Here is a 14,128-nt window from a genome sequence, read left to right as displayed (position 1 = left end):
ATACTCAATGGTGAAAAGCTGAAAGCATTTCCTCTGAGATCAGGAACAAGGATGCCCACTCTCGCCATGTTTATTCAACACAGTATTGGAAGTCCTAGCCACAGCAATCAGACAAGAAATAAAAGGAATCCAAGTTGGAGAGGAAGAAGTAAAACTGTCAGGTTACAGATGACGTGATACCATATATAGAAAATCCTAAAGATGCCACTAAAAAACTATTAGAACTACTAAATGAATTCAGTAAAGTTGCAGGATACAAAATTAATATACAGAAATCTGTTGTGTTGCTATACACTAGCAATGAACTAACAAAGAGAGAAATTAATAAAGCAATCCCAATTACAATTTTATCAAAGAGAATAAAACACCTAAGAATAAATTTAACCAAGGAGGTGAAAGACCTGTGCACTGAAATATATAAGACACTGATGAAAGAACTTAAAGAAGACACAAACAGGGCTTCCCTGGTGGCGCAGTGGTTGAGGGTCTGCCTGCTAATGCAGGGGACACGGGTTCGAGCCCTGGTCTGGGAAGATCCCACATGCCGCGGAGCAGCTGGGCCCGTGAGCCACAATTGCTGAGCCTGCGCGTCTGGAGCCTGTGCCCCGCAACGGGAGGGGCCGCGATGGAGAAAGGCCCGCGCACCGCGATGAAGAGCGGTCCCCGCACCGCGATGAAGAGTGGCCCCCGCTTGCCGCAACTGGAGAAAGCCCTCGCACGAACCGAAGACCCAATACAGACAAAAATAAATTAATTAATTAATTAAAAAAAAAAAAAAAAAAGAAGACACAAACAAATAGAAAAATAGTCTGTGCTCTTGGATTGGAAGAATTAATATTGTTAAAATGTCCAACTATCCAAAGCAATCTATAGATTCAGTGCGATCCTTACAATGGCATTTTTCACAGAAATAGAACAATCCTAACATTTGTATGGAACCATAAACACCCCAAATAGCCAAAGCAATCTTGAAAAAGAATAAAGCTGGAGGCATCATGCTTCCTGATTTCAAAATACATTATAAAACTAAGTAATCAAAACAGTATGGTATTGACATAAAAACAGACACATAGATCAGTGGAACAGAGTAGAAATTCCAGAAACACACACATATTTGGTCAATTAATTTATGCCAAAGGAGCTAAGTATATACAGTGGGGAAAGGATGGTCTCTTCAAAATATGGTGTTGGGAAAACTGAACACATACAAAAGAATGAAACTGAATCACTATCTTCTACCATACACAAAAATCAACTCAAAATGGATTAAAGATTTGAATGTAATACCTGAAAGCATAATACTCCTAGAAGAAATCATAGGGAGTAAGCTCTTTGACGTTGGTCTTGGCAATAATTTTTGGACTTGGCACCAAAAGCAAAGGCCACAAAAGCAAAAAGTAAAGAGTGAGACGACCTCAAACTAAAAAGCTTCTTTGTAACAAAGAAAACCATCAACAAAATGAAAGGCAACCTACTGAATGGGAGGGAATATTTTCAAATCATATATCTGATAAGGGGGTTAATATCCAAAAAATATAAAGAACACAACTCATTAGGGCAAAAAACGATCCACTTAAAAATGGAACTGAGGCAGGGTGCACATCTATGATGGCGAAGAGAAGATAAAATTTGATGCTGGGACCCTCCTTTTAGTACGCACCATCTAATTTGGAGAGATCAGAAAAATCATGAATGCTACATGGCCATTCCTCTTTCCCAAATCGTATTCATTGAAGAACAGGCAGCTGGAATTGGGAAAAGTGCCAAAATAGTGGTTCATCTTCACCCAGCTCCTTCTAACAAAGAACCTGGCCCATTCCATAGTAGTAAGAACTCCTACATCAAGCTTTCCTTCAAAGAACACAGCCAGATTGAGTTTTACAGGCGTTTATCAGAGGAAATAACACAGAGAAGATGGGAGAATATGCCAGTTTCCCTCCCAGTCGTTACGAGCAAATAGAGGACCCCAGCCAGGAAGAATAAGGGCTGTAGGAATTGTAGGTATTGAAAGGAAACTGGAAGAAAAAAGAAAAGAAACTGACAAAAGCATTTCTGAGGCCTTCGAAGACCTCAGCAAGCTAATGGTCAAGGCTAAGGAAATTGGTGGTGTTATCAAAATCCATTGCTAATAAGATTAAAGACAAGCAAGGTGACATCACAGAAGATGAGACCATCAGGTGTAAATCCTATTTGCTGAGCATGGGAATAGCTAACCCAGTTACCAGGGAAATCTATGGCTCAGGAACACAGTACCACATGCAGCTGGCCAAACAGCTGGCTGGAATATTGCAGGCGCCTTTGGAGGAACGAGGGGGAATAATGTCACTCATGGAGGTGTACTGTTTAGTAAACCGAACTCGAGGAATGGAATTGCTCTCCCCAGAAGATTTAGTGAATGCATGCAAGATGCTGGAAGCACTGAAATTACTTCCTAGGCTCTGTGTGTTTGACAGCGGCATCATGGTAATTGAACTTCAGTCCCACAAGGAGGAGTAAATGGTGGCCTCAGCCTTGGAGACGGTTTCAGAAAAGGGATCTCTAACACCAGAAGAGTTTGCTAAGCCTGTGGGAATGTCTGTCCTCCTGGCTAAAGAAAGGTTGCTTCTTGCCTAGATGATTCAGTGGAAGGCTTGCAATTTTACCCAAATTTATTTATGACACAGAGCTAAGAGTTTTGTATTTGAAATAACTTGTTACCAGTATACTTGCCTCATGCAGAAGTTGTATGACATTGAGCTAAGGGTAAACCCTGATAAACTGAGAATTTACTGGAACTTCACAGTATAATATAAAACGCTTTTAATTTCTACGTAAATATTATGATCCAGGAAGCTTCTTTAGGATAAATATAGGAATATATAGAAAGATGAATGCCAATATGAATTTGAAATCATGCTACAGTTGTATAGAAACCCTCAGAGTTTAACTTGAAATATGGTGGATTTTAACTTGATCTTCAAACCTGACCATTTTTTAAAGAAGAGGATTTAGTTCATGGGGGAAAAAAGAGAGAAGTTACATGTTTGGACAGGTTAGATCATTATTTCGGTGAGATGAAAATTCACCTGAATTATAAATGAGGTTTTTCTCTGTATTTAGTGTGCACATTTTGGGGGATTTTCATGCAACAACTTATACCTACAGTGTAGTTTAAGAACCTGACAACACTGGAGCAAAATATCCAACTGCAGGATATCATCTGAGGCTCTCCTTAAGGGCTTTTAGAAGCAGCCATAGGCATGTCTTCAGCAGACCAAATACAGCACCTTAAAAAGAGAGAGAGGGCTTCTCTGGTGGCACAGTGGTTGAGAATCGGCCTGCCAATGCAGGGGACACGGGTTCAAGCCCTGGTCTGGGAAGATCCCACATGCCGTGGAGAAACTAAGCCCATGTGCCACAACTACTGAGCCTGTGTGCCACAACTACTGAAGCCTGCATGTCACAACTACTGAAGCCTGCACGCCTAGAGCAGTTGTGCTCCCCAACAAGAGAAGCCACCACAATGAAGCCCGCGCACCGCAAGGAAGAGTAGCCGCAACTAGAGAAAGCCTGTGCACAGCAATGAAGCCCCAACGCAGCCATTAATTAATTAATTATTTATTTATTTAAAAAAGAGAATTTTATCTGACTTACATATATATAATCTGACTGGTTTCTTTTTTTTTTTTTTAAGTGATGATTTCATGGCTGGCATTTAAAGAATGCAACTATGTCATTTTGTTTTAAAAATGCTATGGATTTTGAAAGTGAATTAAAGAGCTGTATAGACATGCCCAGAGATATGGTTACAGATTTGGGAAGTAGACGCTTCAGGATTTCCCTAGGATTGTTTTGTGGGTAGAGGGACCGGGAGAACCTTTAACACGCTTTACAGGAAGCTTGGTGCTCTTGTACCTCAAAGCCAAGGATGGAAAATAGAGAGTGGGAACATAATATGTCTCCTTTTCCTTCCCTAAAGAAGGAGTTTCAGTGCTGAACTTTTTAAATCTTTCTATCATATTCTAGCAATATTTTTTTCCTTTACCCCACACATTATAAGTTGTGTGGAGAAACTATCTCGCTAACAAGTATTACTGAGATAACAGAAACAGGCTAATATATTGAATCTAGATTGCTTGAGCTTTCCAGCGGACTGCCTGACTTTGTTACTGCCACACAGCCTATGGTCCGTTGGCATTACCTCAAACTCAGGGACCCCACAGAGACAGAAGGAGAACCCCTTTCTAAGACTGAGTTGGCAGTGGAAGGTACTGATGGGTTTTGGCCAAGCCTCAAGAAGGGATAGTATCTGTACTGAGAGAACCTTTGAGACCGGGAGGCAGGGGTACCCAGGCTCAGACCCTGGGATCCATGAGACGTCCTGGCTAAGAGGTGGAGGGACACTGCCAATGCCCTTTGGGGAAGGTCCAGGGGTCCTCAGCTGCAGACCCAGGGAATCCCTCCAAGTGCAGCCAGTCAGTCCCCGACCCCTGCCTGCTCCCTGTCGCTGCTCCGCACCCTCCTGTGTCACGGGAATGTTGTGGCCGAGGCATCCTGCCTTAACCTTCGTTTTCCAAACCTGTCACTGATTCCACGTTGTGAGGACAGATCCTTTAATTCCCCCATTGCTCAGCCTCAGGTTTGTTCGGGGGGAAATTCGGTGTCTGGCTGCCCAAGTCTTTCGGGCCATTGTGTACGGTTGCTTGTATGTCACTCCTCTCTCTGGGATGCACTTACTCTCCCACTGCCCTGGCAAACTTGTATGTGTACAGGCACACACGCACACACACATACACACACACACACACACACACACACACACACACACCTCATCTAGCTAAGGTTTTTTAAAACTACACAGATAAATAATGTGTTTCACTAGTTGGAGTGAGCTGCAACTAAGATTGTTTGAGCTACTGGGTCTGGCTCCAATGGTCTGGATTCATTATGGCAAACTCCTATAATTCAGAATATTTATTTACACTAGTGTGACAACACATTAACAAAAATGGAGCAGTCTGAATTGTAAAAGTGAACTAAAGAGGAAGAAAAGTGATATGGATATATTTTGCAAATGTCACATTAGTTAAAAAACAGGTATGATTGATTTTATTGTTTTAAAGTGGGCATTCTTCAGTTTCCAGACCTCAGTGTGTATATTTTTATCCTTTTTTTTCTTTGTTTTTACCAAATAAGGTGTCATTCTGGTCCTTTTTGGTAGAGGTTATGTTTAAATACAACCAATCAGGCCCTAAGTGCAAAAAAGTTCTGTCTTGGTGCTTAACAGTGTTATAGTATTATTTTTGCTTTTCTAACTTTGCTCTTAGGAGCATAAATCTGTTTGTAGCTTTATGGTAATGGAATATTTCTAGTCACATACTGTCAAAAATTTTTTTACATCGTACAAGAATGTTTTCAGTGTTAAATGATTGGTATTAAGGTATATCAATCATTTTGCCAATACTGCAAAATTTAAAAATGATTTTTTCTTAACTAGGTGTTCTTTTTAAATACTCTTTGAAAAATTGATTAAAATGGTAACCCTTTAGTCAGAATAAGCCCATGTGTTAAGATTTTTTTAGATTTTATAATCCGGAGTTGATTATAAATATTTATGACCTCAAGCTCTTACTATTTTAGTTGTTTTAAAACAATGGGAAATGGCTCACAAACTTTTTTTAAATTCTTGATGTGTTGATTGACTGTGTATGTTTATGTGAATGTACTATATCTTGTTCCCTGTTACCAGACTAAACTAACCAGCCATGGATTTATCATGCTGTCACTCTCATGCTCAAATACTTAAAATGGTTCTCCTTTACCCAACAGTCTCAGAGTTTCCATTGTGGTACAATAGAGTCACAGCTCAGAAGGTGGGTGGGTTTTTAGGGCTGTGCTAAGGATGGAATTGAGCACGCTCAAAATGGTCCTTGAAAATCTCTATATAATCTTACAATTCGAATGCCAGTAGAGTTATACATGGGTATGAATATTTTATGAATATAGTAAGTAGAATATATAATAAAAAACTACATATCAACAGTAGACTTTTGTAGTACCAATAATTAAACTATTTAAATGTGTCCTTTTCACTTTGCTGATAGGTATGGTTGAATTTATGTAAATTTATAGCTAATCTCATCCCTTATGATAGATCTTAAATGTAAGCTCCACAGGAGCAGAGATTTTTATCTGCTTCGTTCATGGATGCATCCTCAGAGCCTTGAGTAAGGACTGGCACACAGTAAGCATTCAATAAATGGCTACCGAATGAGTGACCAAAAAAAAAAAAAAAAAAATGGTTAGATAGCCTCATTCACCAGAGGGCAGACAGCAGAAGCAAGAAGAACTACAATCCTGCAGCCTGTGGAACAAAAACCACATTCATAGAAAGATAGACAAGATGAAAAGGCAGAAGGCTATGTACCAGATGAAGGAACAAAATAAAACCCCAGAAAAACAACTAAATGAAGTGGAGATAGGCAACCTTCCAGAAAAAGAATTCAGAATAATGATAGTGAAGATGATCCAGGACCTCGGAAAAACAATGGAGGCAAAGATCGAGAAGATGCGAGAAATGTTTAACAAAGACCTACAAGAATTAAAGAACAAACAAACAGAGATGAACAATACAATAACTGAAATAAAAACTACACTAGAAGGAATCAATAGCAGAATAACTGAGGCAGAAGAACGGATAAGTGACCTGAAAGACAGAATGGTGGAATTCACTGCTGCGGAACAAAATAAAGAAAAAAGAATGAAAAGAAATGAAGACAGCCTAAGAGACCTCTAGGACAACATTAAATGCAACAACATTTGCATTATAGGGGTCTCAGAAGGAAAAGAGAGAGAGAAAGGACCAGAGAAAATATTTGAAGAGATTATAGTCGAAAAATTCCCTAACATGGGAAAGGAAATAGCCACTCAAGTCCAGGAAGCACAGCGAGTCCCATACAGGATAAACCCAAGGAGAAACACGCCGAGGCACATAGTAATCAAATTGGCAAAAATTAAAGACAGAGAAAAATTATTGAAAGCAGCAAGGGAAAAACGACAAATAACATACAAAGGAACTCCCATAAGGTTAACAGCTGATTTCTCAGCAGAAATGCTACAAGCCAGAAGGGAGTGGCATGATATACTTAAAGTGATGAAAGGGAAGAACCTACAACCAAGATTACTCTACCTGGCAAAGATCTCATTCAGATTTGATGGAGAAATCAAAAGCTTTACAGACAAGCAAAAGCTAAGAGAATTCAGCACCACCAAACCAGCTCTACAACAAATGTTAAAGGAACCTCTCTAAGTGGGAAACACAAGAGAAGAAAAGGACCTACGAAAACAAACCCAAAACAATTAAGAAAATGGTCATAGGAACATACATATCAATAATTACCTTAAACATGAATGGATTAAATGCTCCAACCAAAAGACACAGGCTTGCTGAATGGATACAAAAACAAGACCCATATATATGCTGTCTACAAGAGACCCACTTCAGACCTAGAGACACATACAGACTGAAAGTGAGGGGATGGAAAAAGATATTCCATGCAAATGGAAATCAAAAGAAAGCTGGAGTAGCTATACTCATATCAGATAAAATAGACTTTAAAATAAAGAATGTTACAAGAGACACAGAAGGACCCTATATAATGATCAAGGGATCAATCCAAGAAGAAGATATAACAATTATAAGTATATAAGCACCCAACATAGGAGCACCACAATACATAAGACAACTGCTAATAGCTATAAAAGAGGAAATCGACAGTAACACAATAATAGTGGGGGACTTTAACACCTCACTTACACCAATGGACAGATCATCCAAAATGAAAATAAATAAGGAAACAGAGCTTTAAATGACACAATACATCAGACAGATTTAATTGATATTTATAGGACATTCCATCCAAACACAGCAGATTACACTTTCTTCTCAAGTGTGCACGGAACATTCTCCAGGACAGATCACATCTTGGGTCACAAATCAAGCCTCAGTAAATTTAAGAAAATTGAAATCATATCAAGCATCTTTTCTGACCACAACACTATAAGATTAGAAATGAATTACAGGGGGAAAAAAACGTAAAAAAAAACAAACACATGGAGGCTAAACAATACGTTACTAAATAACCAAGAGATCACTGAAGAAATCAAAAAATACCTAGAGACAAATGACAATGAAAACACAACGATCCAAAACCTAAGGTATGCAGCAAAAGCAGTTCTAAGAGGGAATTTTATAGCTATACAAGCCTACCTCAAGAAACAAGAAAAATCACAAATAAACAATCTAACCTTACACCTAAAGGAACTGAGAAAGATGAACAAACAAAACCCAAAGTTAGCAGAAGGAAAGAAATCATAAAGATCAGAGCAGAAATAAATGAAATAGAAACAAAGAAAACAATAGCAAAGATCAATAAAACTAAAAGCTGGTTCTTTGAGAAGATAAACAAAATTGATAAACCATTAGCCAGACTCATCAAGAAAAAGAGGGAGAGGACTCAAATCAATAAAATTAGAAATGAAAAAGGAGAAGTTACAACAGACACCACAGAAATACAACACATCCTAAGAGACTACTACAAGCAACTCTATGCCAATAAAATGGACAACCTGGAAGAAATGGACAAATTCTTAGAAAGGTATAACCTTCCAAGACTGAACCAGGAAGAAACAGAAAATATGAACAGACCAAACACAAGTAATGAAATTGAAACTGTGATTAAAAATCTTCCAACAAACAAAAGCCCAGGACCAGATGGCTTCACAGGTGAATTCTATCAAACATTTAGAGAAGAGCTAACACCCATCCTTCTCAAACTCTTCCAAAATATTGCAGAGGAAGGAACACTCCCAAACTCATTCTACAAGGCCACCATCACCCTGATACCAAAACCAGACACAGATACTACAAAAAAAGAAACTTACAGACCAATATCACTGATGAATATAGATGCAAAAATCCTCAACAAAACACTAGCAAACAGAATCCAACAGCACATTAAAAGGATCATACACCACGATCAAGTGGGATTTATCCCAGGGATGCAAGGATTCTTCAATATATGCAAATCAATCAATGTGATACACCATATTAACAAATTGAAGAATAAAAACCATATGATCATCTCAATAGATGCAGAAAAAGCTTTTGACAAAATTCAACACCCATTTATGATAAAAACTCTCCAGAAAGTAGGCATAGAGGGAACCTACCTCAACATAATAAAGGCCATATATGACAAAACCACAGCCACCATCATTCTCAATGGTGAAAAACTGAAAGCATTTCCTCTAAGATCAGGAACGAGACAAGGATGTCCACTCTCACCACTATTATTCAACATAGTTTTGGAAGTCCTAGCCAACGCAATCAGAGAAGAAGAAGAAATAAAAGGAATACAAATTGGAAAAGAAGTAGTAAAACTGTCACTGTTTGCAGATGACATGATACTAAACATAGAGAATCCTAAAAATGCCACCAGAAAACTACTAGAGCTAATCAATGAATTTGGTAAAGTTGCAGGATACACAATTAATGCACAGAAATCTCTTGCATTCCTATACACTAATGATGAAAAATCTGAAAGAGAAATTATGGAAACACTCCCATTTACCATTGCAACAAAAAGTATAAAATACCTAGGAATAAACCTACCTAGGGAGACAAAAGACCTCTATGCAGAAAACTATAAGACACTGTTGAAAGAAATTAAAGATGATACCAACAGATGGAGAGATATACCATGTTCTTGGATTGGAAGAATCAATATTGTGAAAATGACTATACTACCCAAAGCAATCTACAGATTCAATGCAATCCCTATCAAATTACCAATGGCATTTTCTACGGAACTAGAACAAATCATCTTAAAATTTGTATGGAGACACAAAAGACCCCGAATAGCCAAAGCAGTCTTGAGGGAAAAAAACGGAGCTGGAGGAATCAGACTCCCTGACTTCAGACTATACTACAAAGCTATAGTAATCAAGACAATATGGTACTGGCACAAGAACAGAAACATAGATCAATGGAACAAGATAGAAAGCCCAGAAATAAACCCACGCACCTATGGTCAACTAATCTATGACAAAGGAGGCAAAGATATATGATGGAGAAAAGACAGTCTCTTCAATAAGTGGTGCTGGGAAAACTGGACAGCTACATGTAAAAGAAGGAAATCAGAACACTCCCTAACACCATACACAAAAATAAACTCAAAATGGATTCGAGACCTAAATGTAAGACTGGACACCATAAAACTCTTAGAGGAGGGCTTCCCTGGTGGCGCAGTGGGTAAGAATCTGCCTGCCAATGCAGGGGACACAGGTTCGTGCCCTGGTCTGGGAAGATCCCACATGCTGCGGAGCAACTAAGCCTGTGAGCCACAACTACTGAGCCTGTGTGTCTGGAGCCTGTGCTCCGCAATGGGAGAGGCCGCGACAGTGAGAGGCCCGCGCACCGCGAAGAAGAGTGGCCCCTGCTCGCCTCAACTGGAGAAAGCCCTCGCACAGAAACGAAGACACAACACAGCCAAAAATAAATAAATAAATAAAATTAATAAGAGGAATCCAACAGATTGGTCACTGGGGATGCTTTTTAAAAAAAAACCAAAAAAACCTCTTAGAGGAAAACATAGGAAGAACACTCCTTGACATAAATCACAGCAAGATATTTTTTGGTCCACCTCCTAGAGTAATGGAAATAAAAACAAAAATAAACAAATGGGACCTAATGAAACTTCAAAGCTTTTGCACAGCAAAGGAAACCATAAACAAGACGAAAAGACAACCCTCAGAAAACCATAATTCAAAAAGAGTCATGTACCAAAATGTTCATTGCAGCTCTATTTACAATAGCCAGGACATGGAAGCAACCTAAGTGTCCATCATCGGATGAATGGATAAAGAAGATGTGGCACATATATACAATGGAATATTACTCAGCCATAAAAAGAAATGAAATGGAGGTATTTGTAATGAGGTGGATGGAGTTAGAGTCTGTCATACAGAGTGAAGTAAGTCAGAAAGAGAAAAACAAATACAGTATGCTAACACACATATATGGAATCTAAGAAAAAAAAAAAAAAGGTCATGAAGAACCTAGTGGCAAGATGGGAATAAAGACACAGAGCTACTAAAGAATGGACTTGAGGATATGGGGATGGGGAGGGGTGAGATGTGACAGGGTGAGAGAGTGTCATGGACATATATACACTACCAAATGTAAAATGGATAGCTAGTGGGAAGCAGCCAGATAGCACAGGGAGATCAGCTCGGTGCTTTGTGACCGCCTGGGGGGGTGGGATGGGGAGGGTGGGAGGGAGGGAGATGCGGGAGGGAGGAGATATGGGAATTGTGTATATATGTGTAGCTGATTCACTTTGTTATAAAGCAGAAACTAACACACCATTGTGAAGCAATTATACTTCAATAAAGATGTTAAAAAAAAAAAAGACAACCCTCAGAATGGGAGAAAATATTTGCAAACGAATCAATGGACAAAGGATTAATCTCCAAAATATATAAACAGCTCATGCAGCTCAATATTGAAGAAACAAACAACCCAATCCAAAAATGGGCAGAAGACCTAAATAGACATTTTGCCAAAGAAGACATACAGATGGCCGAGAAGCACATGAAGAGCTGCTCAACATCACTAATTATTAGAGAAATGCAAATCAAAACTACAATGAGGTATCACCTCACACCAGTTAGAATGGGCATCAACAGAAAATCTACAAACAACAAATGCTGGAGAGGGTGTGGAGAAAAGGGAACCCTCTTGTACTGTTGGTGGGAATGTAAATTGATACAGCCACTATGGAGAACAGTATGGAGGTTCCTTAAAAAACTAAAAATAGAATTACTATATGATCCAGCAATCCCACTACTGGGCATATACCCAGAGAAAACCATAATTCAAAAAGACACATGCACCCCATTGTTCACTGCAGCACTATTTACAATAGCCAGGTCATGGAAGCAACCTAAATGCCCGTCGACAGACGAATGGATAAAGAAGTCGTGGTACATTTATACAATGGAATATTACTCAGCCATAAAAAGGGACGAAATTGAGTCATTTGTTGAGACGTGGATGGATCTAGAGACTGTCATACAGAGTGAAGTAAGTCAGAAAGAGAAAAACAAATATCGTATATTAACGCATGTATGTGGAACCTAGAAAAATGGTACAGATGAACCGGTTTGCAGGGCAGAAGTTGAGACACAGATGTAGAGAACAAACTTATGGACACCAAGGGGGGAAAACCGCGGTGGGGTGGGATGGTGGTGTGTTGAATTGGGCGATTGGGATTGACATGTATACACTGATGTGTATAAAATTGATGACTAATAAGAACCTGCAATATAAAAAAACCAAAAAAATGGAACTGAATAGACATTCTTCCAAAGAAGACATACAAATGGACAACAGATAGATGAAAAAGTGTTCAACATCACTAATAATCAGGAAATGCAAATCAAACCCACAATGAGATGTTACCTCATACCTGTTAGAATAGCTATTATCAAGAAGACAAGAAATAAGTACCGGAGAGGATGTGGAGAAAAGGAAACCCTTGTGCACTGTTGATGGGAATGTAAACTGGTGCAGCCACTATGGAAAACAGTATGGAGTTTCTTCCAAAAATTAAAAATAGAGCTACCATGTGATACAGCAGCCCCACTTATAGGAATTTATCCAAAAGAAACAAAATCACTATCTCGAGCGGGTCCCCAGCAGCTCGGGCAGCAGGAGGAGAGGCAGCGGCTAGGCAGCCCAGCTTCACGAAAGGTCAGCGCCGCCGAGGGGGCGGCGAAGGAGGAGCCCAGGAGGAGATCGGCGAGGTTGTCAGCTACACCGGTTCCTGCAAAAGTGGAAACGAAGCCCAAAAAAGGCGGCAGGAAAGGATTAATCTTCAGACAAAAAAGTGCAAACAAAAGAGAAGAGGGGAGCAAAGGGAAAACAGGCCGAAGGGGCTAACCAAGAGACTGAAGACGACTTACCTGCGGAAAACAGAGAAACTAAAAATGAGGAGCCCCCAGCCTCTGATAAAGCAGGAGAGAAAGAAGCCAAGTCTGATTAATACCATACACCTGGTCCTATCAGTGGTCCCTGTATCCCTTCTTGTACAATCCAGAGGAATATTTTTATCAACTATTTTGTAAATGCAAGTTTTTTAGTAGTTCCAGAAACATTTTTTAAAAGGAGGGAATCCCACCTCATCCCATTTTTTAAGTGTAAATGCTTTTTTTTATTTTTAAGAGGTGAAATCATTTGCTGGTTGGTTATTTTTTGGTACAACCAGAAAATCGTGGGATATTGAATATGGGAGGCTTTGATTGTCTTGGGTGTCAGCTTAACATTCCATAGATGGGGGGGGGGTAGCCTTTATATCCTATAATACAAAGCACATTAAATGGCAGTTTGGCGTCAGTTGTGCATTTAATGTCCTGAACACTTTAAATTGCTTCTCTTCCCGTGTTGTTTCTGGTAGAATCGTTTCCTAAAGCGAACCTCTCACCCCTTGATCTTGGCTCTCCTGGGCAGAATTTTGTGCGCTCTGTAACATCTTTGGTGGTGGCAGTCCAGTTTTCCTAGTAACTTTGTTAATGTGCTGTGAATGATTGACAATTTGACTATGTAGAGTATATGATATTAAATTGTGAATTAGTGGGACTTACGATGTAACAACATACCAATATTTGAAGATGTTGGTACTTGATATCCTGTTAAGAAAAATTTGCCTCCAAATTTTAAGCTGGAAAGTCACTGGAATAACTGTTTAGAAAAGAATCGCAACTACATAATTTTTTAGATTTTTGGTATGTATGTTAAGAATTGTGGACAAATTGAAATGTCTGTGCACTGATCCTCAAAACAACCAATAAAATCTCAATTATGAAAGAAAAAAAAATCACTCTCTCGAAAAGCTATCTGTACCCCCGTGTTCACTGCAGCATTATTTACAATAGACAAGACATGGGAACAATCTAAGTGTCTATCAACAGATGACTGGATAAAGAAGATATGATGTGTATACAAATACATACATATATATACACACATATATATGAATATTATTCAACAATAAAAAAGAAGGAAATCCTGCCATTTGGAACAAGCATG

At 39.0% G+C, this 14,128-nt stretch overlaps 2 pseudogenes; both read left to right on the top strand.

Moving 5' to 3' along the window:
• Positions 1 to 1,613: 1,613 nt before the first annotated feature.
• LOC102998389 (vacuolar protein-sorting-associated protein 36-like) lies at positions 1,614 to 2,669 on the top strand (annotated as a pseudogene).
• Positions 2,670 to 4,162: 1,493 nt separating this feature from the next.
• Positions 4,163 to 13,085, top strand: LOC103008210 (non-histone chromosomal protein HMG-14-like; annotated as a pseudogene).
• Positions 13,086 to 14,128: the final 1,043 nt, after the last annotated feature.

Source organism: Balaenoptera acutorostrata, chromosome 3 (assembly GCF_949987535.1).
Source record: "Balaenoptera acutorostrata chromosome 3, mBalAcu1.1, whole genome shotgun sequence".
Lineage (NCBI taxonomy): Eukaryota > Metazoa > Chordata > Mammalia > Artiodactyla > Balaenopteridae > Balaenoptera > Balaenoptera acutorostrata.
This window is presented reverse-complemented; position numbering and strand designations above follow the sequence as displayed.